This window comes from Ursus arctos, unplaced genomic scaffold (assembly GCF_023065955.2).
Source record: "Ursus arctos isolate Adak ecotype North America unplaced genomic scaffold, UrsArc2.0 scaffold_17, whole genome shotgun sequence".
Taxonomy (NCBI): Eukaryota; Metazoa; Chordata; class Mammalia; order Carnivora; family Ursidae; genus Ursus; species Ursus arctos.
This window is the reverse complement of record NW_026622841.1, coordinates 25,050,048-25,076,921: the sequence shown is the minus strand read 5'-3', so window position 1 is coordinate 25,076,921 and position 26,874 is coordinate 25,050,048. Positions and strand designations below refer to the sequence as shown.

The window sequence follows — 26,874 nt, the reverse complement described above, 5'->3', positions numbered from 1 at the left end:
TTTTTAAAAACCTAGAAAATTTCCCGGTATCTAGGTTCTGCTTAATAGATACATCCTCTGCTAGACTTCCCCAAGGCTTAGGGAAGGCAGGCGTCCCCAAAAGCTGGGGTCACTGTCCCCTCGCCAGTGGCCTTTACCCGTAACTTCACAAAGACTAATGGGCCAACCTGTTAGCTCCAGAAACAGCTTAACAGAATTGTCAGCTGGAATCCATAGCCAAAAAAGCAGGAGCCCTGGGATTAGGAGTGTGCCAAGTTCGGTTCTATGATATCATTTGGGAGGGTCACGTGTACATTTGCTTCTGGTTTGTATCTAATTTGAAAAAGCCGACCGAGATCGTGTACTGTATTATTAGGCAATTTTTCCAGTTTGGAGTCCCGGTGTTGCTCCACTCGATTTGTTCAGAGGATGAACTCACTTCTCTGCCGATATAGAACGTCCTGCCCCAGGTGGCTGCCCGAGGAGGGGCAGGCTTTGGCCGTGCCAGCTTTCCTATTCTGTCCTCCATGCGGATGTGAGCTAGGCCACCGCTGGGAAGAGCTCTTACCCTGCAGGGGAAGCTTTCCTCTCCCTAGATGGCCTCCTGCATGGTGGAGGGGGCGCAGGGGCAACGATGAGAGGGAAGGGGGCAGGGTGAACTGGTCCTCTTCCAGGCAAGGCACCGACGGAGGGGGCCTCTCAATGGAACAAAAGGGAGTTCGACAGAAGACAGCCCACATTCCTCTTTTTCTAAACACAGGCTCAAGATGTGCAGAGGGAAAGTTAAATTATGTGGCAATTTTCAAAGTCATCCACTGAAGATAAACTCTCCCTTCAAAGGAATTACTCATCTCGCTCCATCATGATACCTCGGGGTCTATCACTATTCAAATTTATTAAGCAATGACGTGCAGAATGTATTGTATAAAGGACCCGTTTCATCACCCCATTCCCCAAGCTATTTTTTTTTTTGTGCTAAGTCATGAGAAGTCCAGCAAGTTAAAAATCTAAACAAAAACTAACAAGCATGTGTGCACACGTGCACAGACAAACACACACACACACACACACACACACATACACAAGACGGGAAAAAAATCCTTCGTGGAAGTTACTATGAGGCGGGCAGCTTCAGAAAGGAAAAACACTATCTCTGACTAATATGAAGGAGACTCCAAATTGCTCTTGGCAACAATCTCTCAGCCCCAGATTCCCCTCCCTCTATTCATCTCTGCAGTTCCCAGCCAAAGGAAAATAAACCGAACAGCTCTCTCCCTGGCCCAACCTGTAGGGCCGCACGGCTGAGCAAGGGCTGAGCAAACAAACACCCCCATGCGATTATACACCTGTGTAGTTGCGGCACGCACAGGACGGCCAGTCGGGTGCTCACCGCGCTGCCCAGGCTGATAGTCTCAGTATCAGGAGAAAGGCCTTTATTTGACATCAAACCGAATGCTGTACGATCTTGTGACCCCCAAACACAGGAGAGTTTTAGAAAAGGGGGGGGGACGGGGAGAAGGAACAAGAAAGAACTGTCCTCCTGGAAGTGTCGGTGTCCGTTCCAAAGAAGGAAGACCCCAGCACGTCTCTCAGATGGGCTTAGCTTCAAGGCAAGATTTATCAGTTCACCTTCCTCACAAAAGCCATAGTTAATTTTAGAGGCAGTGATCTTACACCTATTACACCATTCAAGATGGAAGGAGAGTTAGCAGCCAAATGTCCGGGAATATTTATGGCTGCTCTGTCTCAAAGATTCATCTGCCACCATTTTATTAGGACAGATATGTCAGGTCAGCTAGAATGGAGATGGACAGGAGCATCAGGAAATGGTCCTGAAGTGGGGGTACAAGCAGGTGGGACATGGTCTTTGCCATTGAGCCCTGAAATGCCCTGGCAGCCTAGTGTGGGCTGCTCCGAGAATTACGGAGAGCCAAGAGACGTGCGTTCTAGTGCTGGTTTTCCTACCAAGTCCTGGGAACATGGATGAGCCTCCCCGATGGTCGATGGTCGGATGAGGGCTGGGAGCCTCGGCTCCCACCCTGTGTGTGTGGAAAGCGCCACGGCGGCCACAGAGAAGCGACTGATGCATCAGGACAGTGGTGCTCTGGGGGCAGTTCCCAGCCCAGCTGGCCCTGCTCCAGAGAGGGGCTAGTCCTCCTGGAGGCTGCACAGGGCTCTGGTCATCTCAGCCGGGATGGGCCAAAACTAAAAGCTCATCTCAGAACCCACAACCGTAAACTGATCATTGGAGCTGCAGGGGTTCGAAAAGCTACCTGGTTACTGGGGGCACTCCACAGCGCCCTCCTGAGCCAGGGAGGAGTCCTTGTGACTGCAGCATGGGGACCTTTCATCCTTCCAACTGCCCATCCCCCTCTTCACCCAGGCCTCCCGCCGCTTCTCCTTCTCCCATGTAGTGTCTCATTAAATGCACTCAATCAAAATAAATAAATAAATCTGCTCAATCCCCTCTGAAGGATGTACTACTGCTATTCCCACTGACAGAGCCCAGGGACCAGGTCGGACTTCACCTTCTGAAGTCCTTAGCACTTAGCACTTAGCATGGTGCCTGGAATCACACATTAGACAATACAGTAGTTGTTGAATAAATGACTGATTGAGTGGAAAGAAACTAAGGTTCAAAACAGTTACTACTGTAACACTTACATACTATTTTGTGATGTGCTATAATTATATCGGGGGATTCCTGCCTCCCTACCGGAGTATAAGATTCTAAACGATGTGAGATGTAATGGGCAGCTTTGATTCTTGACTCTGTCACTGATAAGCTGGACTTACCCCCATTAAGCCTCAGTTTCCTCATCTGCAAAATGGGGCTAGGGGTTCGTATCTGATGAGTGATGTGGGTTACAGGATAACATGTGCCAAGCACAGTCTAGCACCTAGTCTCTGACTGTCTCATCCCCTCCCTCCCCACCCTGCACCCTCTCTGGTTTACTCCCAGCACTGACACGGCAGGATAGGCTTTGAGCTCTGTGGGACCTCCAGGCCTTTGCTCTTTTGATCTTCTTCTTTCAAGGTCCCGCCCTAATACCATTTCTGATCAGAATCCCTTCTTGACCTCTCCAGCTGCCAAAATGCCTGTGCTCAGATTCCAAAGGGGCTCTCCTGGCAGTCTGTCGAGGACAGCCCACTTGCTACCCAGCTTCACTATTCTGTGCAAGCCTCATCTCTCTGTGTGGATGCCCCAAGTTGCGGGCTCAGGCCTGAGTCCTGTCTGCATCTCCCCAAGGTCTCAGAGGTGCTTGGTGGTATCCAAATCTACCAATTTCATCAAGTTCTGGAACCCAGGCTGGGGTAGCACTGGTGTCCCATGGTTCCGGGTAGGGAGCACTGGACTCAGCGGGCCCCCTGGGCCTCAGTCCCTTCTCACCTGTCAAATGCAGATGATGAAGACACCTGCCCTTAGTGTGGTAGTTTGGGAGAATTTAGGAAAGAGTAACAGACACCAGCCCCAAGAGACAGAGCACTGGCTGACCCCGGCTGTTTTGGGGAGGGTGCTTTTCTTCTGCCTTTCAGCCCAGGTTGGGTCTTAAAGGCAGAGGCCGCAGCCAGGTTACTTTCCTTTCCTGGAGATCTATCCAGAGGAGGTTCCTGACCCTTCTAATCCCCCAGGACATCACTGGGTGAAGGAATGGAACTTAAACTTGAACCTGACAGGGCCTTTCCCTCCCTTCCCACAAAACCTTCTATCGAATCTGGAGAAAACTGCCTGATTGTTTCAACCACTTCCTTTACATTTTCAAAATTCTGCATTTAGAGGGATTGGAAGGGATATGCCAACAGTCTGCCAATGAATCCTGGGAATGGGGCTGCTCCCTGTGCCGCCCAACGCCAGGGATTCAAAGAAATAGTGCAGTCGTCCCCTGCCCACCTGCCCACAGCCAGGACAACAGAAACCAGGAACTCAGGCGGGCAACCGAACCGGACGCACCCCGGAGCCCCCACCACAAGCACGCGGAAAACTGCACCCGCACTCGGGGCGCTGGGCGCGGGGTTCTTTGCAGAGTGCTTCCCAGGCCAGCCCCGCAGCCGGCCGTCGGGTCCGCCGCAGGGAACCAGGCACTCGGCAGGGCGACGCTGCCCCGGATGCCAGCAGGGGTGGGGGCGCACACAGCCGCTCCCTGCCCCTCTCCGAGGCCCCCCGGCCGCCCCGGGGGCTCCAAGACCCCCGCTGGACTCCACAGCCGGAGGGAGTCGTCCCGCCCACCCCGCGCAGGTCAGAGCGCCCGGAAGGGTCCCCCGCCCACCCCACTCGGCCAGCGGTTGGAGCCCGGCGATCGCGACGCGACTCCCTCCAGCTCACCCAGCGACTTCTGCCAGTCTCCCCTTTAATTTCCGCCCCTGTCCGGACCTCGACTTCGGCCCCGAGTTGTCATGGCTTTTGTTTTCCCCCCAAGTTTTGCATCTGACACTGGGGAAACCCGGGCTTTTTTGGAGGGAAGGCATTTAAACGATCCGTGTCTGTCCGCCACTCCCTTCCGGAGCGGCAGCTCGCACCTCGCTGTCCCCTCCCCGCCACCGAAGGCTGCCCGCGGGGGCGGCAGGGCACGGAGCAAGCCAGGAGAGTTGCCCTACAAAGTTCCAGACTCCCTCCTGCGTTCGCCCCGGAGGGACACGGCCGCGCGCCCCCGCCGTCAGCCCGGGGGTCCCAGCCCCGGTGTCCCCGGCACCCTCGGTCCGGCCCGGCGCGGGTTTGAAATTGCTGCTGTCGCCGCCACTCCCCTCGGGCCGGTTGGAGCGCACGCCCGGTCCCAGGGGGTCCCCGCAGCGCCCGGAAGGTGTCCCTTCCCTACCCCTGTCCGCCGCCCCGCTGCCCCCATCTCGGGCCCCGCTCCCGGCCGCCCGGGCCGCCGCACACCCACCTGGCCGCCCTGGGGGCGCCGCGCTCGTGCCCGGGCCGTGTCCTGAGCGCCGCCAGGGTCCCGGGCTGGGGATCCACGCGGCAGCGCTGCTCAGGGGAGCCTGCCGCAGCCGGCGGGAGGTTGTCATTGATTCGTGCTGGGCGAGTTAAGCCATTCCAGGAGTGGTTTTGCGAGAGCACTCCCACCCCTCCCTCCAACCAAAGTATTTGGCAGGCCGCCCCTGTAGTCCACCTGTACTGCTAAGCGCGGGGCAGCGACCAACTTCACCAGCGGTGCTCTGGGCTTCACTGTATAATACGCAAATCAAGCTCTTTCGTAAACGTAAAGCAGGAAAGAAAGCGAGGGTGCGGGAGGATTCCCCCTCCCCCCGGCTCGCGGGGCTCCTCGTTTATTTATTTTCCCCTCTAATATTTCACAAAATGCCTTACCACTTATCTCAAATCAGGGCAGCTTTTTATTATTATTGTTGTACTCAGTTCGGCGTGTCTTTTATTTTTAGAGGCAATTTTATTTCCATTTGCCTGAAACCTGAGTCCAATGAAATGACTAGAATTATGTTTTCTTCTCAAAGGGTCTTGAGTGTAACTTCCCCAAATCAAACACTGCACCCCGAGCATTCAAGTGGCAAATAAAAAAGAGGAAAGTGCGGGAAGTAAGCACTGAACTGCACCTCCCTCCACCGGCGTGTCCAGCTGGGCTTGGCCCACCTGGAGTGGGGAGGCCTGAGATGGGGGCACCCACTGCCAGGCCGCCCCCACGGCAAACATGTCATACAGGCTCTCCACTGCTTTGTCTCCATTCGAAGACTGACTCAGAAATGCCATCCAGGGATCCAACAGTCCACATTTGGGGTGGGCCAACCACGGATCACAGAGAGGTGTGGCCACAGCACCCTCTCTCAAGCTGTTCCTTAAAGCCACACGCTACACCCTTTTTGAAAACTGCCAGCTGGGGAGGCTCCTGCCCCAGTCCTCCCTCTTTCCCCTGGAAAGGTCCTTCACCTGGGGGGAAATCTTCATTCACCCCTTGGTGTTTAGGCTGACTCTCCTCGGAAATGGGGGGAGGAGCCAAGGGGAGCTCTTCTAACCTGGTGATCAGTGGCCCCCTGTGCCATGGAGAATCAGCACACAACAAAGGAGACCAATCAGAGTTCTGGCCCTCTGTGGCTTCTGCCACTCTTTCAGGGACAGGCCACTAGCTGTAAAGCACCCCAAAGCCAAAGGTAAATCCCACATGTCCATGAAGGTCAAGAACCCCAGGAAGATAGTTCAGACTAAAATACCACCTCCAACAGGTGCCCCCTGCCTTGAAATTCCAGTATTAGTGATTCATTCCTTTGTGGGGTACGCCCTGCAGAACGCCTGTGCCAGGCAGGCAACATTGTTTCAGGAAGGCAGGAAGGGTCTCTCTCTGTGGTTCTAAAACTGTAAATACCCATGGGTGAGGGCAGCAATGAGTTTGTCAGGCCCTCCTTGCTATGGTGGGAGGGTCATGGATGGCAGCATGGGGGGCCAGAGAGTCTCAGAGCCAGGGAAGCGTGGAGTAGGGTGGGGAGGGGGTGCAACATCAGAGAATCAAAGAAGTTCAGAAGGGGAAGCACTTAATCAGGGCAGGTGGACAGTTTCCAAGATTGGATGACTCCATAGCTTTTTATCAAATACCACGTATTCCCGGAACACCCAAGCCAGAGAACGAAAAGTCAAATCCCTTTGTCCACAAAGTCACTAATTAAATATCCAATCATGTGTAACTCCATACTCCACTCCCAGACCCAGTAGGTGAAAGTGCCAGCACCTGACCTGGATGGAATCGGTATCAATCCAGAAGGGCTTCTCGTGCACCCATAAGGGGTTTACCTCAATGGCCTGGGTGGAGGTGGGGTGGGGTGGGTGCAGTGGGGTGCCACCCTCAGAGCCTCATGTCTTGTGGGGAGATAAAGCACAGGGGGTTGGTCAGTGTGGGACAGGGTACTTGCAGCCCTGGGCGGGGTCCGTAAGGAACACGGTGCCAGCTCTGCAGAGCAGACAAGGAGCCAAGAGCAGTCAGGAAGACAGGGCTGATGGGGTAAGGGCTGCAGGAGGTGGGCCGGGCGGGTCTGGACGTTTGTGCTGCTGTGAGCAGGAGGGCATGTCAGGTGAAGGAGTGAGGCTTGGGGAGGGGGCAGCTGGCCAAGTGGAGAAGGTTCTCCCAGTGAATACAGCATCAGGTTGGGGTCTTTGTGGTGGAACTAGTTTATGGATGCAGCTTCAGGCTGAAAGAGAGAGTACAGGGCAGGGCCTGCTTTGGAGGAAGGGAGGGAGGGAGAACTGGAGCACCTCTCTCAAACCCAGCTGGAGCTGGATGTGGGCAGAGGGGTGGTGGAGGGAGGATGCCAGGAGGGGTGGGGGAGAGCTGCGGTGCCTAGCCCAGCCTGCCCCCAGGCGGCCCCTCCTAGCGGGGCTCCAGCCCCGACCTGAAGGAGTGTCTGAGTAGGCCAGTGGGTGGTGCCAGGGCCAAGGATACTGCAGCCAAGAGCCTGGGGGGAGGGCTGGCCAGTGGCCAGCCCACCGGCTGGGTCCCACAGTGGACAGTCAATGTCATTCCTCCCTCCTCCCTCCCCCTTAATCACTGTCTGTGTGTGCCCAGTTGGGGCACACCCTTCGGAAGGGCTCTGGGCAAAAAGTGGGGAGCCTTACCCTCCAGCCCCTCCAGCCGTGCCTCCTTGTTCTCAGTCCCTGTGCCAGGTGCCTCCTGGGAACAGGAACATAAAGGAGTCTCGGAGGGCTGGGGTGGGGGAAGGGGACTGGGGAGGCTAGCAAAGCCACCCACAGAAGGGGCTCTGGGCCCACCAGACTCTAGAGCTGTTATTGTGCATTTCCTTTTGGGATGTGGGTCCTTCCTAGGCCCTCTTTGGCCCCCCTCCCTCTGGCTCACCCCCCTCTTTCTCACCCCCACCCCTCTTCCTGGGTCAGGTCGGTCAGAGCTCTTGGAAACAGGCTGGCTTACAGACGCCTTGCTTTTCACATCTGCTTCCAAACCCCACAACTCACTCTTGTTCCAGGGAGGATGAAAGCTCCTCCTTCAACCACCCAGCACGGCTCAGAAGGCTAAACAGAAACCCAGTGAGCAAACCCACTACCGTCTTAACTTGAAACTTTCGTGGTGCCTGGTCGTTAGCTGTGATGTAGGCACGCAGATGGCTTCTGAACGAGCGTGCACACATACAGACTGTGTGCACACGTACAGAGAGGTGGATACGAGAAGAACCATACTCTCCAGAAATAGTAGTAGCTAATATCTAATATCTCTTGAGGGTCTACCCCGCCCACTTCATCCCTGCAACCACACCATGAGATAGATCCTCTTATTTCCTCACATTCTTGATGAGGAAATGGGCTCAGAGAGGTCTTACCACTTGTTCAAGGTCACAGGGCTTGATGAATGGTAAAACTGGACATGGACTCTGGTGCCCAAAAGTGGCTTCTGGGGCTCAGCTCTGGCTTTTTGTCCAGCTCCTACAGCTGGTTCTCTTAGGAGCAGTTTGCTATGCTGATGTGTGCCTCAGTTTCCCCAACTGCTGAACAGTCAGGCTGAAGACTCCTGCCCAACCAGAAGGCTATTATTAGCCAGGAGGAGGCTGACATGGGGGGGGAGGCAATGTGGATGAAAAGCTCTGGAGCAAGTCTTCCCCAGACAATTTGCACAGCACTGGGCTTGACTATTACTCAGGCCAGAAACTCAGAGCCACCCTTGTGGCCTCCCTCTCCTGCCTGCTCTGCACCCCACCCCTGCCAATCCATCCCTCTGCAAGTTTATCTCCAAAATAGATCTCCAGTCCACTCTCTTCCTGCCACCTCCTCCACCACTGCCCTCGGCTGGGCCACCATCCCTCTCACCCTGACCTCTGCAGGGACCTGCTCACTGGTCCTCCTGCTCCCACTCCTGTCCTGCTCCCTCAGCCCAGTGCCACAGGGCTGCCTGGGTAATCTTCTTAAAATGGACATCTGGTTGTGTCACGGGGCACTTAAAATGCAATCCAAACTGTTCCCCATGGCCCATGAGGCTCAGCAAAATCCCTGTGCCTCTCTCTAAGCTCAGCCCTGCCTCCCACCCCCATCCGCTGGTAAAGTTCCTTTTCCTTCCTGTTGTGGGACTTCGTACGTGTGGATTCCTTGGCCTGACGCGCTCTCCCTCTATGTCAGGTCTTGCAGAAACATGACCTCCTCAGACAAGCCTTCCTTGACCACCACAGATAAATTAGAAACCTCCCCCACCATCATCTATTTCAGACCCTTGCTCGAAGCACTCAGGCCACCTGCAAACCTTTATTTAACTGCTTACCTACTGGCTTATTTTTTGACTGTTCCTCCCACTAGAATAGAGGCTGCTTGTGGGCAGGGACCCCAGGTGTCCTTTCCACGGTGTGCACCTGGTATGTGGTAGGCCCCTGCCAAATATGTGGGGGACAAAGGTTTGTAGAGAGAACCCCAGATCTGGGAAACAAGTAGAATGCACCTAGTCCTGCCTCTGTCACTGCTGGGCTGTGTGCCGGCGGGGATGTCACCTGCCCTCCCAGATCCTCCGCTTCATCCTCTGGAAGTGGGGACAATGGATGAGACGAGAGGATGACCCAGAGCTTTCCCAGGTCTGGTGCCCTGCAGTTGGGTTGGCCTTTATCCTCCAAGAACTTGCAAGTGCCGATAAATGGACAAGAAGAGAATCCCGGCTGTGCTATACTTTGGATGGCTTCGAGAAGGTTTTGCTTCTGTTGTCCATCCTGCTGACTTGTTTTAGACAAGTCAGTTTGTGAAGACTTTGCATGCTCAGGGCTGTGACTGGCCACCACCCCCACAGTACGCCCTGCCACGCAAGCATGGAAACTGGGGCTTGTCCAGAGAAAGCAGTTACTTCGGCGAGAACCAGCACCAAGTCAGGGCTGATCTTATGGAGGGGTTGTTTCCACCCCAGCAGCCCTGTGCCTGCAGCGCACCAGGCCGCGGCCCGACCTCCGATGATGTCGACTTCTGCACGTGCCGTGCTTTACCTTTCTGTGGCTTTCTTAAACCTGTTTCCCTCCTTGGTCTTCACAACAACCCTGGAGAGCAGACCAAGAAGGGATTTTTATTCCCACTTTGTGGATGAGGAAACTGAGACCCAGATCAAAAAAGTAAGTGAGTGGCGGAATGGAGACGTTTGAAATCAAAGAAGAAAAACTCTAGTTTCCTTCCTATATATATATGGACATACATTTCTTTCTCTCTCTATATAGGGATATACATTTTTAAGAGAATATGAATATATGAATATATATGAAATATATATGAAATATATTTGAAAGAATGTACCTGAAATTCTTCCTGATTAGAGAAAATTCCTGAAACAGTGGGGAGCAGGTCACTCATAATCACACCATACTAGACAGGAGACCATCTGTAGCCTCAGAGTGAGTTAGGGTGCCCCTCCCCCCCTCGCTTTCTCTCCCTAGAGTCAACACAGGTTTCATCTCACACCCCACTTTGTGTTTCTTAAGTGCTCCACAAATGTTTAATTAAATTGTGAGGAAAATTAAGAGAAAACTCAACCCATTCAGCTGGAGCAAGAGGAAGAGGTGGCACTTGGGGCCACACCAGCCTCTGCTTACGTGGCCCTGCGGCTTCCCTGTTGTGAGGACAAGCCAGGCCCTCGCTCTCCTGAGCTCCCTGTTTGTCCTAGTATCACAAGGGACTTTACTGTAATCAGAGGCTCTATCACTTTGATCCGCAGACCAGATTTCACTGAAATGTATTAAAATGCTGATGTGAATACCAATTCATAGCTGTTGAGCATCAAGAACAGAGAAGGAGCCACCCATTGAATCCAAGCTCTGCGTTAACAGCCCTTCCTACGGTCACAAAGGTTACCCAAATCCATTGGTTGTCAAAGCCACACACACATTTCTGCCGCCATGTTTTGGGGGTGGGTAGGGGGGCAGACCCAGTCATCCAGAACCTACTGGCGGTTTGCCAGACTCCTTGACCAAACTCCTTCGCTCCGTCAAGCACACAGAGGTGATCCAGAGAAGCAGAGCTCTGCGGCCGGCTAGCCTTTGGCTGCCCCCTCCTGTGGGAGCTGGAAGGTGAGAGTGGGGCCCAGTGGGGCCCACATACTTGGAGCTGCCTCCCACTTCTCAGGTGTGCTCAGAGACCAGCCAGAGCTTGTCCTGACCCCGGGCCCTCGGAGGGGTGGTGCTGGCTGAGCACAGGGTGCCAGAAGTGCTCTCTGGGGAAGTGAGGGGAAAGCACCCCACCTGGCTGGGGCTCAGGGAAGGGCTCACAGTCTGGCTGCCCCTACAGGAGACAGGGTCCCAGCCCACCGCTGCTCACAGCCTGAGGGCCCCAGGGCTGCCAGGGCCTCGCCCTTCTCCAAAGATTGTATTGGGTGACGTGGTCAGGCACCCACAGCAGGAGGAGGGGAAAGTGCCAAGAGCTTGGGCTCACCCTGGCCAGGGCTCTGGGTGACTGGGACTGTCGCCTCAGAGCTGGGAGCCTAGGGGAGGAAGAGGGCTCAGCTAGGACCTGGCCAAGGGGCAGCGGTGGAAAAGGGGAGAATACTACCAGCCAGGGCAGGCAGGTTCCTCCACCGTCCTCCCTCCCTTCCTCCCTCTCTTCCTTCCTTTCCTCCTTTCCTCTTTGCCCTCCTTCTTTCCTTCCTTGTCCCCCTCCTTCCCTTCCTCCCCTCTTCCCTTCCTCTCCCAGGTCTGTGGTGACAGCCTGTCCTGACCCCCCGCTACTCCAGTCTTTGGCTATAAAGCAGTGAACACATCTATATCTCCCCGTCCTCATGGAGCTGACCTTCTAGTAGGGAAAGGCAACGACCAGACGACCATCTGCCAAGAAGTCAGGTGGGCGAGCTCATCACCGTCTCTCAGCAAGGACCTCAGCGGAAGCACTTGGTGGCCTCCAGCAGCCTCCTCCTCTCATTGATCCCTACCCTGAGAGACCAGGACAGCAGGGATTATAGCTCCCATGCACAGCGAGGAGATGGGGGTGCTGGCGGGGGTGACTTGCCCGGCAGCCCCCTGCCTCCTGGCTCAGTGCTCCCGGCGCTCTCCCTGCCCCGCCAGCCCCGTCCCCTATAGAGTAGCTATGAAGCAAAACTCTGAACTTCTAGGGATAACTTTTTAAAGGAGGTATTTATACTCAGAAAACTAAAAAAACAAAACACAACTAAGAACCTCAACCTAGACACACAAGTAACTCCCCTGACATGAAGCGACACCCCTAAGACAGGAGGCTGTGGGGCCAGACAGCCTGGGGAGCTGAGCTGAGGGCGGGCTGTGCTTGCCGCAAACGCTGGCCTTGACTCAAGTTCCCTGTGGTGAACGTGGTAAATGACGGCCTGTCCCTACGGGATCCCCTCAAATGTGTGAGGGCCCCATTACCCAACCAGGCCGTTGGTACCCTTTGGGTGTAACAAATACTCGCTAGGGGTCCATGTGTCCCTTCTCCATGTCTGCCAGGAGGAGGAAGCGTGATGATGGGGATGGGGAAGATGAGGGCAGGGCTGTGTGTGTGTGCACACAGGCGTGTGTGTGGGTGTGTACGGGGCTGTGGGGGGGTGTACTGTGCAAGGGGACCGGTGAGTGGAAGGGTGGGCTCCAAAGCTGGGTGGCTGACTGTTGATGGGGAAGGGGCGTGCACCAGCAGTTTCTCTGTTGGAGGAAGCAGTGAACAGGCCCTGACACCCACCCACAAAGCAGCTGCTCTAACCGGCTCCAGCGTGCTCAGGCAGAGGGTGGCCTCACCCCTAGTGCGGGTCAGCATGCCACTGCCAGGGGCTACTGGCTATGGCCAGGACAGCCCACAGCCCTTGCCCAGGGCCAGACAAACCCGTAACGTAAGGGTGCCCGGGACCTTCTCCTCGAAGCTGGCATTTTCCATGGGTCAAGGTTAGGCTTATAGGGTGGACGGGAGAACAGGGCAGGACTGAATGGCCACTGTGAAGATCAAAACAAGGGCCTGGCCTTCTACAAGGACCTCATCAAAGAAAAGCCTCACTGTTAACCCCCGAGGACAGGAAAATAATCATAATTACAGTAACCGCAAGCATTGTGCTGAGAGCTTTGCATCGTGTTATTTGGTTCAATCCTCAACAACAGACTATGAAGTCAGTACGTGATTATTTCCCTTTCACAGAAGGGCAGCTCAGACAGTCAGGATTTGAACTCGGGTCACGCTGACCACTCCTAAGACTCACTTTTAATCCTGGGCACTGCATTACGTCGCTGAGAGGGTTTTGGGGTTTCGAGTGCAGTAGGAGAAACCGGAGTGAGACAGAGGTAAGACCAGGGCTAACGCCTCCGACCAGGCCCTCGACTGAAGCTGCAGGTACCTTTCGGCGCATCTCGAAGGGGACGCTAAATGGCCATCTGCCCAGCACGGTCAGCAGGCTCGCCGGTTCCAGGACAAATCAATTCTGGAGTCTTTGCCAAAGACTTGGAGCTTCGTGGCCGAGGAGGAAAGTTGCCACAGCCCGGGGTGTGTGCTGTGTGGGAGTTCGGGGTGCCGTGGCCGAGGCACGGTGACGCCTCTCACGATGTGGACTTCCGAACCTCCGCTAGAGTCTCTGGGCTGACGGTTACAGTGCAGATTCCCGTGTCCCACCTCAGGTCCCCCCAGTTAGAATCTGAACCCCCAGGCTTCATGTTCAGCCTCCCGGGGGATGCACGCCGATGTGGCAGAAGCAGTGGTGGCTGGGGGCTGGCAACTGGGTGGTGTGGCCTTGCTGAGTCAGCACTGTGACGAGTCACTGTCACCGAGGAAGGTCATGCAGGTGTGTGGCGGGTGGGGGGAGAAGGAGGAGGTTTGCCAGCTGCTGGATTGCATTTGCATTAAGCACGCGCTGCACGTCAACCACGTTTAACAGCTGCACGGAACGCCAAGGAGGGGCCGCACCAGTGGGCAGGCGACCGTCCCTACTCTCGGACACTCGGACTTTTCCATCTTATGGACGATGTGGGCGTGCCCACCCTGGTGCACACCTGCCCCTGCTGCGGGCTTCTGCCTTCCATTGGACTCTCAGGAAAGAAGGATGAGAGGGGTATGAAGACTTTTATGGTTCCTCACAGAATAGTGCTATATTGCATTTTCCAGAACAGTTGCACATTTGGGCTGACACCTGCAATGTTCAAGAGTGTCAAGTTCACCACAGTGCTGCCAGCATCCCCCCGCCATCATTTAAAGATAAGGAAACTGAGGCTGCATTGTTGAAGTGACCTGTGACCTGTCCAGAGTTACACAGTCAATGCCAAGACTGGGGCGAGAACCCAGCGGTTTCTCATTCTGGGGGCAGGATGTTTCCCCACGACCAACTTCCTCAGTCTCCAATTGGGCAGGAGGGAAAAATCAAGTCTGGCACGTCATTCTCTGTCCCCCCACTCCTTCCTGCCAGCTCGGGACTTCCGCGGTGCTAGGAGCTCATGTTTCAGTGCATGGCAGTGTTTCTGTGCCTGTGAAACTGGGCCTCTCCCCTCTCTGCTCAAGCTCCCCACCCTCCGGGAACTCTCTGAGCCCTCCGAGGAAGCCATCACGTACTTGTGCCATGGGTTAGATGGAGATAAGCAGGTGGGGAAGAAGTGGGACAAAGGCGAGGTGACAGCCCTGGGGAAGGACGAAGGCCAGCCAGACTGGCCAGAGCCGTGGGAGCTCCATGAGGAAGATAAGATGGGAAGGAGTTGGGGCCCAGCATGCCAGACAGAGGCGTCCAAATACGGGGGGCCCTTGAGAGCATGCCCACACTGCCAGGTGCTGCTACTGGGCCATGGGTTGTTTCCATAGGAAAGTTCTTACATTAGCAGGGGTCCTACCAGGGTGTCTAGGGGGTGTGGATGGGCGTTCAGAGAATTCACAGCCCCCAGCTGCTCAGTATGCAAAATTGTGTGAGGATGTGAGCGTGTTCCTTCTTCTGGGAAGATAGCCCAGAGAGCTTAACAGAGTTTCAAAAAAGTTAATGACCCCCATCCAAAAGTAAAAAAAAAAAAATAAAATGTAGATGGAAGGAGGAAGTCATTGAGAAACAGAAACGGTTTGTTGTATGAAATATATATATATATATATATATATTTTTTTTTTTTTTACCCATGGAAGGAGAGCAGAAATAATTACAGGTGGTCCTTCTCAGATAGGTAGATGAGAGATGAATGGATGGATAGATAGATGAATACAAGGAAGGAAGGAAGGAGGAAGGAGGGAGGGAGGAAGGAAGGAAGGAAGGAAGGAAGGAAGGAAGGAAGGAAGGAAGGAAGGAAGTAGGAGTGAGGGAGGGAGGAAGGAGGGAGGGAGGGAGGAAGGAGGGAGGGAAGGAGCGAGGGGGGAAGGAAGGAAGGAAGGAAGGAAGGAAGGAAGGAAGGAAGGAAGGAAGGAAACAGGCAATGTTTCAGGCAGCACCAAGATGATAAATTATCCGAATCTAGAGCTGCAATTTCAAAAGCCCTACAAAGAGGGCAGTAGCTACCGGCCACAGCTCTGTGAATCCAACCACCCTGAGTCACTCACTCCAAGATACGTTCAGAGGTATGACCCATGTCTTTTCAGAATTTGGCTACAGCCTCCGAGGCCAAAGCTCAGGGTCTCATGACGAGTTATTGTGAAGTGCAAGTGAGGGTGGGGCCATACTCCTTAACTGAAATCAGTGGTCATTTCAGCTCATCCCTTCGCTGGGGTTTTGATCTTGGTTCTGAAAACCCGAGGGCCTCGAAAGCATGAAACACGGTGGGCAGTAAGGATAACCAGCACGGAGCGCAGGGCTGGGAAGGTGGCGGTGCACATGGTCGCAGCTGTGGCTCAGGGTCACGGCTGGGAAGACCTCAAGGGGAGGACTGTGACAGTCTTGTCAAGTCCAGAGGCCACGCTGGACACAGAACCTGAGAAGTCCTTGGGGGCACAGCACACAGCCCGTGTTCCAAGGAAGCAAGCAGGGTCAGGGCGAGGCATGATGCTGGACGTGTGGGCCTGTCACCTGGCTTCCACCAAGCAGGCACCAATAGGGGTCAGGAGCCTGGCTGACCAGCTAGGAAGTCAGTCAAGGCAGGAGGAAAGAGTCTGGGTTGGATCCCAGGCCCTGGAAGGAATGAGAGGAGCCCCCCACGAAGGGCTTCGTGAGCCATCAGGATACCCAGGTTGGGCGTGGGTCTATTCTCCCGGGACAGACGAGGGCTGAGCTTGATGGGAGTTGGGGGGGCAGGAGACTGTGGCAAGTGACCTCACTCTGGAAGCCAGGCCAACCCCACGACTGCCTTTCTTCCCTGGTGGTAGAAGACTGCAGCTTGGCCAGTTCTCACAGGGTCACTCTCCCAACTCCATGGTCCTCTTGGGTCCGGCATTTCCTTTCATTTCAGAAAAGAAAACTTCGCGTTTCTTAATTTTGAAAGTAATATACACACATTGAGAAAAACCCTATGTGTTTAGGATTCTGTTATGATAAAGGCACTTTTTTCCCATCCTGTATTCCACACTAACCATTTTATGGTGAGCGCTTTTCCTCGAGGCACCTGCCCCATCCCCCACCCCTGCTTCTTGCCACCTCATTTCCAGTGTCACCTGCAGGTGCCTCTGGCTGCCATCTCTGTACTCAGATTAAGCAAGACACCCTTCAAGCCTCGCTGTCACTGCAAAACGTTCAGGTCCCTTCAGGGGAATTGCTTAAACCATCCGAAGACGTTTGCATAACAAAGTCAGAGAAACCCTGGCCCTCACAGTGTCCCTCATCGGCCAGTGCTGCCCCCCTGAACCCCCAAACATGGCAAGACCTGACGCAAAACTGAGTTTTCATTAGCCTTCTTCCACGCTGTGCTCTCATTTCCTCCAGCTGGTCCCATGCAGGTTGGAAACTAGAAAATTATGTAAGTTCGAGTTGTGCGTAAAACAAGCCAACAGGCCCCCCAGTGACATGGGCCCCAGAGAATGAATGTTCTAGCATGTGTTCTGTGACTTCTTTTGGTTCAATATGGTTTTATTTTCCACTCAGTTCTTGGCTACGTCCCAGGTGGAAGAGGGAGACAAATACATGCGGTTTCCCTGTACTCTTAATATTCCCTATGATGTTATACGGACTTAATTTCATTGAAATTTTAACTTATTTCCTTCTTGATGCTGTATGGTGTGGTCAGCTCGGTGGGGAAAGAGGGATGCTTCTAGATTCTGGGTTTTGCTCCTCTGCTCAGGGTGAGACCCACAGGGCTATGCTAGAAAAACCAGAGTTCTAGGTCTTACTTTATCTCCAGGTGAGCTGTGTGACTTAATAAGATTGGAGATGGAAGCAAACTCAGGCCATCAGGGCTGCAAGGTTCCTCGGAGGCCCCAGAGACCCGCATCCTCACTCTATCCCTCAGGAAATAGGGTGTGTCTAGGTTACTAAAGGAACTCTCGCCTAATGTGAGAATATCTCCTCCACGGGAGACCTTATGAAATAATTAACAACGATATCCTGGGCAGGACTGTGTGCGTTTATAACCCATCTTCTTCCAAAAGGATCTGAACCAGTGTAGGAATGTGCTTACAGTTCGTTGGCAGGTAAACATACATAAAAAATAAGGAAGGAAAATGAAGCAACGGGAAAATCAGGATGAAGACGGAGCCAGGCTTAAGATGAGCACCCAAAACGAACACTGGCCAGACCTATGTGCTCAATCCAGCACAGCCAGAGATTCGGTACCCAGATACCTAGCCGGGACGAGTAGGAGAAATATGCCAGCCCCACGGGGCTCCGCTTCTCCTGTTCTCTACAACTTCCTGCTTCCCTCATCAGACATCGGATGCCCATTTGTCAAATGGGCAAATCCTGCCTTGTAGAGCCTTTGTGAGGGTCAAGTTAAATCCTGTTTGTGAAAGAAAGCCCTCGAAAAGTATGGTGCACAAAAGGGCCATCATTTAACTTTCTTGCCGCCTCCTTGTACTGAATTGAGCATTACTCATTTTCCTTGGCCACATGAGGTGGCCACCAGGTTTCAGCTGCTGTGGTTGGTCAAAATTAATTCTTTATCCATTCTTAAGAACACAGCACTGTCCAAACACTGGGTGAGAAACCTCGTGACATTTTTCTGAGCTCAAATTATGCCAATTTTCACCATCATAACCTTTCCCCCTTTCCCTGCTTCAATTGGTGGAGGGGGGGAGGGAGAAATTAAGTACTTAGGAGCAGCAGGGAATGTAAAATTCTAAAGTAAAGTTTAAGTACCCCCTAGAAAATGTGTTTTCTGGTGTAGGGAATAGGTAATAGAGAAGAGAGAGAGAATGGGGTTGAGAAAGAGCAGAGGGAGGCCCTTTAGGGGCCTCTCCAGGTGTGCTTTTCAAAGCATGGCCCCTGCCTGTCCCTCAGAGGGTTTCCCCAGCCTTAACCTTGGGGGTAGAATCAGGCATCTTCTGAACCCAGGCCAGAATTTCAGCTGAAAGTTAACTCATGCTTAAGATTGGGCATGCTGTAATTCTCAGGGGGGAGGAGGGGAGGGCAAAGGAGCCACCGACTCTGGGGGAGCAGAGCTTTGGGGGCTGCAGCTGGCTTCCTCTTTGTGGCTTTTGTCATCCTTCACCAAGGAGAGCTGCTCAATAAACAAGCACATCGATAGCAAGAAAAATCATATAAATACCACGATAAAAGGAATATCATATATGTAACAACTAGAGAGTATGTGTGGTTGGGGGTTGAATGCGAGAAGGTCCCAATGGGCACAGGGGTCCAGCACTCTTCCTGGGTAATCACTGTTCCCTCGTGCCTTTGCAGCCGGAGCCTGCTAACCTGTGGAGGACAAACAAACTAGGGGATGAGTCAGCCCCCGCTGGGAAGGCTGGGAATGCGGTCAGGTAAGAACCAGCCCTTCTGTAGAGCCCTTCACACTTCCCAAAGCTACCGTTTGGGGAGTTCATGCGGGCTTACTATTATCTCCATTTATAGATGAGGAAACCGATCTGGGCTGGTTAAGTTTTTTGCCAAAACGTCAAAAATCTGGTCGTCCCAGCAGAAAGGCCGCCCGGAATCCCAGACGGGAGTATGGACTCTGGAGCTAGAATCTGAATCTTGGCTCTGCGATCGCTCGCTGTGTGGCCTTAAGCAAGTTCTCTCTCTGCCTCAGTTTCCTGGTCTGGAAACTGTGTTGGGTGGATGACCTGAGCCAATATTTGCAAAGTGCTTAGAACAGTCCCTGACACCTGTAAGGCGTCATATGAGCATGTTAAACACCAACTCCCAGTCCAAAGCCTGACTCCCGTAGCCCCCAAACCAAAACAGAACAATGGCAGGATCCCAAGTGTATGCGCGCCATCCTGCAGCAGAAATTTGAATTCTGCTCCGTGTTGGCCGAGAGGCATCGCTGGGGGTGGAGAGAGGGGCTCGAGCCGGATCAGGGTGGGGAGCGGGTGCCTTCCCCAATGCCTGGGGACAGTCCCACTTCCTTTCCCTCCGAAGTCTTTGCCAGGGAGGAACACATGGGCTCGATAAACCCGTGCCAAGCAGGAACAAGATGGTATCTGGGCTGGACAAGCTGACAAGGTCAATACGCCCAGGTTCCCAGCAGGAGCAAGCACCAGCCCCCGCCTGGCCCTCCTTCTACTTCTCTTCGCTTTGGTGGATTCGGTGCCAAGGGCACCCATCAGAAATGACGGGTGGTTTGCCTTTGGCGAGGGCTGCAACAGTGTCAGGCAAACAAGCTCTGGCTAGCTTTTCATAACGCTGGCCCTAACAGGCTACAAGCTGAACAGGGTTTCCCAAAAGCCACAGGCCCGTACATTTCAGAGCAGGGACTGAACTGAAACGCAGAAGTCCTGTGTTCTCACCCCACCTCTGTTTCTATGGGCCTGGGTGTCCCTGGACAAATAGCTGCTCCTTCCAGGTCCTCACTATTCTCATCAGTAAAATGAAGGCCTTGGGGGGTGGGGGCGGGGGTGGAGGGGGAGGCAATGAACTTAAAGGCCCTTTTGGCTCTCCCATCTGTGAGTCTGGAGGAAGTGTGCTGGGGCCTGAGCTGCACCGTTCTGGGTGGCTGTTGGTGGGCCTTGGCAGTGTGGTGGAGTGCTTGTTCATTTAACAAACACATGCAAGGAGTGTCCCCAGGCCTCTGGCCCTGCCCTGGTGGGGACAGAAGAGGGCAGACTCCAAAGGCAGAGGATGGCAAGGAGAGGCCGAGAGGAAGAGTGTCAAGCATGGTCCTCACCTCACTGCTTGGTTCACCCATCACAAGGCCTTGAAGGCCTTCTTTCAGTGCTGGGGAGAAGGAAAGGGGTAGTCTAAGGGGGAACAGGAAGGTGAAGGCAAGTCCCCAAAGGTGGGGATGAGAACCAGGGGCCCAGGGAAAATCAAGGCCCAGTTAATGGCTCTACCTGCATGTTTCTCAGCATATCTGCTTCCAAGCAGCCCACGAGAACACCGTGCAGAGGGAGCTTTGGACCAGAAACCCCCGCAGCCTCGGTCGCATCCCTTCCCCTCTCCTGGGCCAGTCTCTTCAACTGATGTCCTGATGAGTGACCTCTCCCACCCTCAGTTTCTGTGGTTCTCTTGGCCATTCGATGTCTAGGGTGGGGGATGCAGGGAGATTCAAACCCACTTCTGCTCTCAAGCAGTTCACTCCATGTCCTCACCATTGCTTAACTAATGAATCCACTTATTGAGCCAGGCCCTGTGTTTACCTCTCCCAACTAGATCCAAAGCATCTGGAGGGAGTAGGGGTCACACCCCATCCTTTCTTTTTTTTCCTATCCTATCCCCCTTGTCCTAATACATAAAACCTGGCAGTTAAAAGCATAAACCCTAGAACCAGACTCCCCTGGTGTGAATCCTGGTGGTTTTTCGATGCCAGCCTCAGTTTCCCTGTCTTTAAAATGGGAAGAATGATCATTCTTAACCTCATAAGGAATCCTCCTTATAAGGGTTCAAAAATTAATGTTTGTTAATTTAGCACTTAGCACAGCACCTGTGCTAAGGTCCCCAATAAACGTTTGGCAATAAAATGTTTGTCAAGGTGAACAGAGCTGACCTGCTTCCGGTCAAAACTTGTCATCACAATAAAGTCACATGCATGCACCTTCTTCCCCGCTCTGAGTCACGTGGGTGCTATTATCTATTCATTGGGCGGTGTTCACAGACAGCGCAAAGGTGAATCTCACCACAGCCAAGCGCAACTATCCTGAATTCCAAATCAGTGAGGTCCAAGTTCATGAGCTTCTACTATAACCAAAAGTATTATTTACTTTAATAATTCACTTCGGCCCATTTCCTCTTCAAATACTTTACTAAGACTGATCATCGCAGCCCAACTGTCTTGAATTTCCAGCCTCCTTTTGCTCTTCCCAACCCTGTGCTCACACCAGCCAACGCCCCGCAGGCAGGACCCCAGAGGCTGGGGCAGCCCAGAGTCAACAACAGGGGCCTCCAGTCCCGGGTTTCTGGATCTGTGGGATCGTGGTCTCCTAACACAATGCCTGGCAGGGCCCCAGGATGACAAGAGTCCCTGCAGGAACAGACATGCCTCGGTCTTTTGCAACCTGTTCAGATATTGGCTGAGGGCAATGAATGGAAAAGAGTCACAGCGTTGATTGCTCTGATCTGGAGTTGCCAATTTGGCTCCAGACCCACAGTCTCCTTGGGCACAATGACTGGGCTTGAAGTGACCAGAGCGGATGCCAGGCTCCCAATGGTGGTCTCTGGCTACCCTGGAGAAACATTTCACCAGCATACTCAGTGGGAAGGGGCTAGAGTCCCAAGCTCATGGGGCTCTTCACACTTCTCCAAAGTGATGTATTTCTCCAGCTTCCTCATTGAGGCCTCATTCATTTTTCTCTGTGCCACCCAGGTGCTAATAAGCTAGGTCCTTAACAAAGAGCTAGCCTAAAATCAAAGCACACTGAACTAGGAACTAGGAGGTGAATTAGAGTTCCAGCTTTGCCACTAATAAGCTGTGTGACCTTGGGCAGGTCACTTAGCTCTCCAGGTCCCAAAGGCTCAATCTTCAAAACCCAGGACCTGAGATGTTGATGTCTGCGGTGGGATGTTGATGTCTGTGGTCCAGTTCTGTTAAAGATCCCAGTTTATTTAATTGGTTTCATAACAGTCCTGACATATAGATAATGGTAATCTTGGTCAAAGAGCTCCAAGCTTGTGACAAGCACAAGCTCAGCAACCCTCGAAGCTCCCCATAGCCACAGGGAGGGTGTCAGGTTTGCCACATGGAAGCCTAGGAACTCATAGCCTTTGGGGATGAATTAGAAGTTGAGCTGGCCAGAGAGAGAGACACAAGGGCAGGGCAGCAGAGACCATGGTGGCCTTCTTGATGTGATCCAAGGGTCCTTGAAAAGCCTCCCCTGCCTCAAATATCCCCTCCCCCCAACCTGGTGTCCAGCCTTTGGAAAATCCATCATTTAAGAGTAACTGGGGGCGGGGGGGGGGGGGGCAGCCGGTGTGTGTGTGTGTGTGTGTGTGTGTGTGTGTGTGTGTGCCATTTCAATAATGTCCCTGCAAAACGCAGGCACCCTGGAGAAGAGTGAGGTTCTTACCCTTCTAAGGTTGCCTGGGTCTTTCCTCTCTGCCAGCTGGGGCCTGGCAGCCTGTGGGCACTAGGCCCCCCAGGCCACAGGAGAAGGGGGGGAACTCTGAAGGGCCCCTAAACAGGCTTGAGAGGGAGGGAAGGCCCTGGGCACTGATTCACTAAGCTCCTTCGCCATACTCCAGAGAGCCTTGGGAGGGGCAGGGGTGCAGTGTAACAGAAAGGGAGGGCACGCACAGGAGTCCTCCAGGAGAGGGTGGGAGTGGGACACTTGTGGGCAAGAGCTTGGTGCCTCCCTTTGGCTAAGGATTCCTCCGAGGAGCCAACACGGAGAGGAGAAGAGAGGGGAAGGATGGGGTGTGGAGGGGAGGGAGGGCGAGAGAGGGTGGGGCCGGGATGGGGAGAACTGTAAAACCAACGGGGCGGATTCACAGAAAAATTCCCGAGCGTCGTGAGGATAAAGGGTGCTGGGCAGCACCCACAGTTCGCCGGGCCCACGCCCCTCGAGTTGCCCGTCCGGTTCAGACTGGTTCGCCCACCTCTCCCTCCCCGCCAGCCCCCCTGGCCTGATCCCTGAGAAAGCAGATTCGGGAACGTGATGTAACCACAGCCGCTCCGCCCCGGCCACAGGCACTCCGGACTCCGCGCCTGCCCGCAACCCCCGTCCCTGCAGCGCCCCCTCCCAGGTCCTGCCCGGGCGCCCCCGCCCTGGTCCCCGCCCCCTCCCCGGGGACCCGCCCCTCCCCGGCGCTCCGCACTCTCCCCTCCCCGGGAGCCTTACCTAGCCCTCCTCCGGGGCATCCCGCGCGCCCCCGAGCCCTCCCTCCTCTCCACCCCCCGCCCCCGCCCCCGCTGTGCTCCCGGCGCCCCTCTCCGCGGCCCCAGCCTGGTTTCTCCGGGCCTCCCCTCCGCATTCTCGCACTGCCCCAGCCCGACCTCCTCACCCTCCCGCCTCCCCCGGAGGCCGCGGCGCCTCCCCTGCCGGCTGTTCAGGCTGAAGAGCCGGCGCCGGCCCCGGGGGTACTGCGCCGACCCGGGAGAGGGGCAGCGGGGTGCGGAAGGGGCCCGAGGGCCGCGGGCGGGGAACGCCGAGCCGGACCCCCGCCCCCGCTGCCCCATCCCCCCTGCCCGCCTACCCCGGGGGGCCAGGCTTCGTGCCAGCGCGCGATGTGGGCCAGGCAGGCGGCCAGCGAGGCTGCAGCTATCAGCTGGGTGCAGGGCAGTGCCAGCTGCAGGCGTCCCTGAGCGCCCACACCACCGCACGACCCCGGCCCGCCTTCCGTGACAGCAGCACCTTCTACCTGACATCTAGAGCCACAGGCAGAGGACTCCAGTTCACCTGAAGATCTTATTAGGACTGGGAGGCTAGGGGCCGGGCCTCAAAGGCAGGGCTGGACTGAAGCCCAGCTCACTTATTTTCTGGGTGACCTTAGGCAAGTCACTTCTCTATGCCTCAGTTGTTGCATTTGTAAAGTGGAGGTAATCACAGTACCCACCTCTCCAGGCATTGTGAGTTTTGGTGCATGACACATTAATAGTTGCTTCATAGAGAATAATAATAATTATTATTACTATTAGTAGTAGCATTAGTAATCATCACCGTCATCTCTCCGGGGGCATTGGCTGTTGGCAGAGGGAAGTATAGTATAATCTGTCATTAAAGATCTGTTAAACACCTACTCTGTGCAAGAGAGGCCCCTTGGCATGGTGCAAGGGTCTCAGGACTGAGATGGTGGCTTTGAATCCCAGACCTGTCACTTAGGAGCTGTGCGACCTTCTCTCTGAGCCGCGGGCCCCCCAACAGTAAACTAGGGGACGGTACTGCTTACTCTGCAGAGCCAGTATGGGGACTAAATGAGATCCTGCGAGGAGAGTGTGTGGGGCAGTTCTCGGCACATCAGGGTGCCTATTGTATGTGAGAGGATCCTAGGAATAAAGAGGACGAGGACAGAAGGACAGACTTCGTTTCTGCCACAGAGGAGCGCTAAGGAGGTAAGGCTCAGGTGCAAAACATATCACTAAGTCAAGGGGATGGGAGCTCAGTGCCAAATGCCAGGTCAGGAGGAGGGACTGTGGGAGGGGCAGGGCGGAATGTCAGGCATTGGTGGGGGATGTTTCGGAATGCACCCCCAGCCCACTCCCCCCAGGATCACAGGGGCAGCCACTGGGTTTGAGAGGGCTCCAGTGGCTCTGGAATGGCTGGTGTCAGCATCTGCTTTACTGGGGAGGCCCCAAAGATGGCTTGGCCATCTCCCATCCTGACAGGAAAAAGAGGAATGAAAAGAACAGTTGGAAAACACAGCCTGAGCAAAATCTCCACCCTTTATAATGACGGTGAATGTGGCTTAACATCGTACACGCCCCCGGCTATGGCTGTGTGACTCTGGAACCGGGTTCCCTCATCTGTAAAATGACAGGGTTGGCCCCCTGAGCTGTAACCCTCCACCCTTCTCCAAAGCTGTACGTGCTCTGACCTGCAGGAATGTGGGGGAGAAGCTGCTCCTGCTGGGAGGTGCAAACGAGGCGCAGTCCCAGGGACCATTCGGTGAGCTGGCTCTGAGCCCTCGGGAGGGGAGCAGGAAGGAGGCACGGCTCCACCCCAGGAAGGGCAGCTGTCCGCTGGATGGAGGATGACCCTGAGCTGGAAGGAGCCTTGTGAGCAGGCATCCAGCCCTCTCACTTGTGGACGGGAGACAAAAGCACAGAGAAGGGAAGGGACTCGTCCAAGTTCATGTGTCTCTTGGGGGGGGGGAGGGCACAGGCGAGGTTCCATCCACAGCAGCATACCGCCTCCATTTAATTTAGCTAACCACAGCAGACCAGCAAGCCGGTGACCAAGGCCAAGCCAAACCTCGCTGAGCTCCTTTCATGAAAGCAAAATGGAAGCGCGTTCCCTTCACTGCCAGGTAAGAAAGTGCTTCTGGAAGTCAGGGAACCTTACAAACAGCACACGTAACCTCCATAAACACTGTCCGAGGCTGGCGGGGTGAACGCTGGAGCCGTGGGCAGCGGCTCCTGCCAGGCTGGGGGGGGATTTGCTTTTGTGAGCAGCACTGCAGGCTCCCTGAAGAGAGTCCAAGGACACTGGGCTCGAGTACTAATATGCATTTTTATTCTGCAATAATTTTCATACTGAGTTCAAGAGGCACCAGCTCCAAGTACATAAAACCAAATCAAATTAAATTAATTGATTTTATTGAAACCTGCTGCAGTTGTATTCAAGCCCACAGCTAGGGGCATGACCCTCGTGAAATACCAAAGGGGCTTTTGAAATAATTAAATTAATCACACCCTGGGTTATGCATAAGGGCTTGCTCCCGCGCTCGATGCAGGCCTGTTCTCGCTCACAGCCATGGGCAGGAGAGGTGCATGGCTGCCACACGAACGGTCGCGCCGCCTCGGGGTCCCCAAGCCCAGACTTCCCCTTCTAGGATAAGCCATTGTCCGTGCTCTCTTAGCAAACACGCACATGCGCGCACAGACACAGCCACTCACAGCGAGCATTCCCTTCTCTCGTTCGTTCTCTGCCTACCCACGGCCCTGGGCCAAGTGCCCTCCTCTCGTCCTCCTCCTTTCCTGACCCGCCCAGGACCCTTCCAGCACTTGGACTCATGCACTTGGATGACGCACTTTCTCGTTCTGTTGTGTCATGGGAGACTGTCCTGCATCACTAAGCAAAGGCTAATAGGCCCCTGGAATGCAGAGAATGGGCCTCTGCCTTCTCTGAATGTCTTAAGAAGCTCGCACAGTGCTCCTCACATGCAAGTAGCTCCAGACTGATGAAACCCCTTCTAGGTGCTAGGCACTATTCGAATGACTTTACGCACACTAGCTCACTGATTCCTCACCGTCACCCCCCATCCCCCCCAAGCCCCCAAATGGGGATTGTTGCTGTCCTTATAGACGAAGAAACTGAGGCACAGAGAGTTCAGGCAACTTGCCCGAAGTCATCCAGCTGGTAAAGGGAGCAAAGCTGTATCACTTCTCGGTAAATCTGAAACCAAAACAATTCTGTAAACCCTGTTGCGGATCAAATCACAGCATCGCTCTTTCTGTTTGAAGACATCCTTAAAAACAAGGTCACAAAATCCACCAGCGCTCCTGGTGGAAGGGACACACCAGCCCTTCATTTCACAGATGGGGACAGCTGCAGATCAGCCATGGGGACGTTCACAGAGCAATCCAGAAGAGAGAGCACCCTGTCTCCTGTTGGCCACCAAGTCCGAACTGCTCTACCCAGAGCAAAAAGTTACTGATGATTCCAGCTACTCACGTCTTGGGGGCTAACACTCCAAGGTAGGCTATTCTTGGGAGAAGACCATGAGTGTTCAGGGATGGGCCTGGGAGCCCTGGAGAGTCACCCACGTTCTGTGGCCTTGTGCATATGCCGGGCGCAAACCAGAGCACAGCAAGGGGACCCGGCCCTTCCGGGGTCAAACCCCACACTCATCGGGACCTGCTCTCGTCCTCGCCCACATGCTGGGGGTGCCTCAGGAGACAAAGCCTGCACTCTAGCCATTTGCACGA

At 54.4% G+C, this 26,874-nt stretch overlaps 1 protein-coding gene across 2 annotated transcripts in view; it reads right to left on the bottom strand.

Moving 5' to 3' along the window:
- The window catches only part of ZBTB7C (zinc finger and BTB domain containing 7C), a 342,004-nt gene that overhangs the window by 102,702 nt on the left and 212,428 nt on the right, over nt 1–26,874 (bottom strand). Inside the window, exon 1 of one of the 2 annotated variants that reach the window (XM_057313104.1) lies at nt 4,863–5,215. The exons of the other annotated variant lie outside the window; for it this stretch is intronic. The gene's annotated coding sequence lies outside the window, so the exon portion shown is untranslated. Of the gene's footprint in view, nt 1–4,862; nt 5,216–26,874 lie in introns of those variants that run through there. 2 annotated transcript variants of the gene reach the window in all.